The sequence below is a fragment of the Pseudorasbora parva genome, chromosome 12, assembly GCF_024679245.1.
Source record: "Pseudorasbora parva isolate DD20220531a chromosome 12, ASM2467924v1, whole genome shotgun sequence".
Lineage (NCBI taxonomy): Eukaryota > Metazoa > Chordata > Actinopteri > Cypriniformes > Gobionidae > Pseudorasbora > Pseudorasbora parva.
Window position 1 is genome coordinate 19,206,648 of NC_090183.1, and position 5,482 is coordinate 19,212,129.

Sequence of the window (5,482 nt, forward strand, 5' to 3'; positions counted from 1 at the left end):
CAACCAAATAAAAAAAAGACCAATCTTCTTCATTCATTTAACATCATTTTAACAAGTGATAATAACCATCATTTAATAATAGGTACAGTAAATGTTTAATTGATGTTTTCTGAGATAGTTGTCATATCGTGAAAATCTCATTCTATCACAACCCTACAGGGTAGAGTCCCCCACCCCCACTGTTAAAAAAGTAACTAAGTAACTTTTACTCTGAGTACATTTTAAATGAGCTACTTTTTACTTTTACTTGAGTAAATTTTTAGACCAGTAATTTTACTTGTACTTAAGTAAAATTTCATTGAAGTAACAGTACACTGTAACCAATATCTGTAGTTTTCACAGCATTATTACTGTAAAATGAGAAAATACTTACTGTAGAACCTGTATACAGCATGTTGCTGTAGATCTGCAAAGCATCATGGTCTTTTTTCAATGGCGGGTAAATTCTACAGTATTTTTTTTCTCTCCTGTGAATCACAATACAGCATTTTCTAGAATATTTTTTTTTTCAGCCAAGGAAAGCTACGAGATTCCCCACTTTCATCCGAATTTTTACTTCAGAAAGGTAACAATGTATTTCCAAAGTTTACTCTTGTAAAGTCAACTGTTTGTTCAACTTTGAGAGTGCACTGAGACAGAAAAGAGTAATGAGCGGCACACTTTCTAGTAAACTCGTCTCATGCTGTGTGTGCATTTTATAATTTTATTTCCACAAATATTTCTGCATGATTTCGATATATTTTCTAGTCTGGCAACATTTGATAACGTCATTAATTTATAGAAGGATAGTATTGTTAAATAAAAATTAAATTGTGGATGTGATCTCTTTTGGTGCTGATCCGTCACATAATGTGATCGCTTTTTTTCCTGTCACCACATGCGCGTGAGGCAGTGAGCCCATAGACAGTAAAAGAAATGGACGGAGCGTTCCCATTGACGTCTACGGCGAAAGAATGAAGTCAACCTAGGGGCACTCACTTCCTGATGGCTGAGCGAACTGCGCAGGCTCAGACTGAGCTTGACGACGTAGATGTGACGTGAGCCTCCTGTCTGACAGCTGTGAGTCTTCTAGTAGATGTGGAAAGCGAAAGCTGAATCACGTTGTTTAAATATTTTCTCCCGTTGCTTTTGGCTCACTATGGGCTTCTCCCCATTCTTCCCCCTTGACTTTATCAGACTAGTCTCCAGGACATGTCTCCACGTCCCCCTGATTGTCTCATAGACAGTAAAAGATTGCCTGCGAGCGTCTCCTCAGGTCTATACGGTAATTTCTCAACTGTGCGACAGGGTCGCGTTGGTTATGACGCAATCGTTAGCCTATTTTTACAAAAACAGCTGCTGCGGGGCGATAGTGTAAGATACAAGGTAATGGAGCCTTTTATACATTGTCATGTTTCTTTAGAAATAAACAATGGACAAATGGAGTCTTTAAACGTCTCAGATGTAAAGTTATTCACTGTCAAAGTGACTCAAAAATGAATGGGAGTCAATGGGATGCTAACAGCAGGTGATGGCTTGGTTAGCAATGGCCGCCCCTAGGGGTGGAGCGCTTTCCGAGCGCTAGATTACCCCCTTGAGTGAGCCAAAGCCTGCCGACTCTCGACGGTCTCGAGCTGAAAGCAAACGCAGCTGAGGTATGTACGTTAGGCCTAACTTAACATATTTTTCATAGTGATTAATCATGATTTTTCTGAATGGAAACCCCCAGAAACTAGATTGGTAAAATGCTATTCAAACTTGTGGGAGCATGCATGGGCTGTAGGCTACTGTATTAAGATTTGTCAACATTACATTTTTAACGTCTTTAATTTGATTAAAGACTAACGTTAGCATTGGGAAATGACATTAATTTAAAATGGTGTAATTTTTTGTATTTATTGGCGCGGTAGCCTTTTAATAATCTCTCGTTTCTTTTCTCTTGCTTGCTGTTGCCGCCTGAGGAATCAGACATTGAAGTTAAGCGGGCCGAGAAAACGCAGCCAGCTAGAGGTAACGTTATCTGTTAAGCTACGTTACTTAACATATTCTTAATAATTTCATGATTTTTCTGAACTTCATTGCCTTCAAGCTGCAGAAACTATAAGTTAGATTGTTAATAGAGTGCCATTCCCGACTTTTGGGAGCATATATTGTATTAATATTTGTCTTATCTGGCGAAATTACATTTATAACGTCTTTTATTTTATTAAATAGTAGCTACGTTAGCTTTAAATAAAAATTATTTGAAATTGTAATTTTTTACAGTATTGCCACACACTTTCTCTTATGAATATTGAACTTGTGATTTCTAAAACTGTGTTTTCGTTTTATTTTGTGTTACAAGAAACTTCCACCTAAGCAAACGCTGAGGCTCAGATTTCCTGCCAAACACTCCCAGACTCATCATGCTCGGTAAGATCCAAGCACTCAACATACACAATAGATGCCAATATTAAGGGTTACTTCACATATAAAGCATCTTGCACTTACATTCCAAAAATCTCTAGTTGTTACTGATCCAATAGAAAAAAAATAGGTATTTTTTCTTGGATAGGGTAATGCATAGCCTAATGTTTTTATTTTCAGATTCTTCTTCAGAATTAACCCAGAGCACAGCGAGTGCAATTCAAAGGTCCAGATTAGCAGACAAACTGGGAAGGTGGTCATCAGGGACTTCATCAAGTATGACTGGCAGAACAACTAATTCCAGGTGAGACTTTTAATTGTTACCTTGAATACCTTTAAATGGTGATTGAAAGTCAGGGGTGGCCAGCAACTTGTCTATTAAAGGGATAGTTCACTTTAAAATTTATTCTCAAGTTGTTTCAAACCTGTATGAATTTCTTTCTTCTGCTAAACACAAAAGAGGATATTTTGAAGAATGTTGGTAACCAAACAGTTAACTGGAGCCAGTGACTTCCATAATAGTAAAAAAAAAATACTATGGAAGTCACTGGCTCCAGTTAACTGTTTGGTTACCGACATTCTTCAAAATATCCTCTTTTGTGTTCAGCAGAAGAAAGAAATTCATACAGATTTGAAACAACTTGAGGTTGAGTATGTGATAATAGCATTTTCATTTTAAAGTGAACTATCCCTTTAGGCCTGCCAAGCATCATTTTCAAATCAGGCAGTTTTACAGCGTCAACACAAGGTGATTCAACAACACTGACATGAAAAACAGGAGGAACATTGTGTGACAACATCAGCCAGTTAGAATACTTTTCCATTCAGAACTCACAAACATAAATTTCACTGTTGTATCACTAACTGCAAACATGGTATTGTGGCAGAAATGTGGGATATTCATGTACAATTTTATAATATTCATGTAGACAGTTATTAAATATTAAAGTAATGGCAAATGACAGAAACCAATTCTGTCTAATAAGAGTCGAGTTGCAACTCCATAATATTTACATTTTATCTTTTAAAAATAGGTTGTTATTTTTACAGATGTTACAGTTTGTGTTAACGAAAATACATTTACATTTTACATCTTTTATCTTTTGTAAAGCTATAAAAAAATATCAGCCCCGGGGGATGCTACTCCACAAACCACCAACAAAGCATATAAAAAATACTAATATTTATTTAAAACTTTATGTGTATGTCATCAACCCATCTGTCTTACTTTTAAACTTTTACATTAATAATGAATTTCTTCTTCTACAGGGCAGAAGACTCAGGCCCAGGAAGTCCAGGTCAAGTTTTAAAAGAATAATAGTTATGGAAAAAAAACATTATTGGAGAAAAACAATATTCAGGTTTGAAATCCTTCTGTTTTTAAAGGGATAGTTCACCCAAAAATTTCGATTGTGTCATCATTTACTCACCCTCAATCTGTATGAATTTCTTTCTTTTGCTGAACACAAAGAAAGATATTTTGAAGAATGTCGGTAACCAGACAGTTGATGGGTCCCATTGACTTCCTTAGTATTTTTTTTCTACTAAGGAAGTCAATGGGACCCATCAACTGTCTGGATACCGACATTCTTCAAAATATCTTTCTTTTTGTTAAGCAAAAGAAAGAAATTTATACAGGTTGAGGGTGAGTAAATGATGACACAATTAAACATTTTGGGTGAACTATCCCTTTAAATCATTAAATTTTTATAGATTTGTAATTTTACCCAAACATTTGAATACATATTGATTGTTTTGTTTGCTCAAAAAAGTGCTGAAATGAAATAAATTGTTCACAGAGAAATGTTAACGTTATAAAAATTTATATGTTCAGAAAATATATAGATTTGAAATCCTGCTGTTTTTAAAAAATTACATTTTTATACATTTGTAATTTTATCCAAACATTTTAATAAATATTGATTTTGTTTGTTCAGAAAAGTGTTTTTTTTGTATGTTCAGAAAAGTGATGAAATAAAAAATGTACAGATTAATTGTAACATTGAACAAATTATGCTATACAATTTTTTTTATGAATTTTTGAAATTAAAAGTGAGAAAATAAATGGCATTTGTGACAGTGTCTTTATTTTACAGTACACAAAATTAATGCAGTAATCCTGATTACAGTATAATTATAAAATACAGTACTGTGATTATTACTGTACATTTTTTTTACAGTAATTAAAAAGTTACTGCGATTATATTTACAGTAAGAATACTGTGAAATGAAATACAGCTACTTACAAGCTAATTGCTGCCAGCAAGTTGCTGTATTTTTCACAGTTATCTTTTTACAGTGTACTTTTACTTGAGTAGAATATTTTGTTACTCTTTCCACCTCTGATTACAAGTGAAGTTATTAAAAGTAATTTTGCCAGATTGCCGCTCTCTCCGCTTCCCAACAGCCCGCACAAACACCTCGCTCAAGAAGACCTCTCTCCTCCTTCATCTAGAATCATCACGGAGCTCGGTCGATCCTCGTGATTTGTGATGCATCGAATTTGTGATCCTGCCTGATCCTCCTTCTCTACTGCATCTGCTCTTACATTTCCTATTACATTATTACTATGGATCCATCACCTGTCTCCACCAAGCCTGTGTGCCTCGATTACCCCAGGTGGTTGTCCCAGTATAGCTCATCAGCCCGCCCCTCCACGGATTCTAATAGATACAAGTTCAACTAAACAATCAATTTACACTTTATATTTTCCAAGATATTTTCTGTCTTTTAAGGCAGTTTTTATCACTATGATTTCATTTCAAGTATTTGTTTTAAATAAGTTTAGCTTAGTTAGTTGTTTGATGCTATAAAAGTTGTCACTGAGGAACCAACAGACTTTTTCAGGAGAAGAGTAGAGCTTTTATCTTAATTTCTACATTTCCCAGATTTTAGCAGAAATTAAGAGCATTAGCCCGGAGGTGGACCCAGCTACAACTAGGGCTGTGTATTGCCAAGACTCTGGTGATACAATACGTATCACGATACAGGAGTTACGATATGATATATTGCAATATATTGCGGTATTGTAAGAGAGGCAATATATTGGGATATTTCTTTTTTGTGTTTTTGTTTTTTTATCATTTAAAAGAATAAA

At 34.9% G+C, this 5,482-nt stretch overlaps 1 long non-coding RNA gene across 2 annotated transcripts; it reads left to right on the forward strand.

Moving 5' to 3' along the window:
- The first annotated feature begins 1,577 nt into the window (after nt 1-1,577).
- On the forward strand, nt 1,578-3,856 carry LOC137093550 (uncharacterized). Of its 2 annotated transcripts, none has more exons than XR_010908488.1 (5): nt 1,578-1,634; nt 1,941-1,989; nt 2,324-2,391; nt 2,566-2,689; nt 3,655-3,856. It is a non-coding gene; the product is annotated as an uncharacterized lncRNA (long non-coding RNA). The 2 variants fall into 2 exon arrangements; XR_010908489.1 differs by having other exon boundaries at nt 1,948-1,989.
- Nucleotides 3,857-5,482: the final 1,626 nt, after the last annotated feature.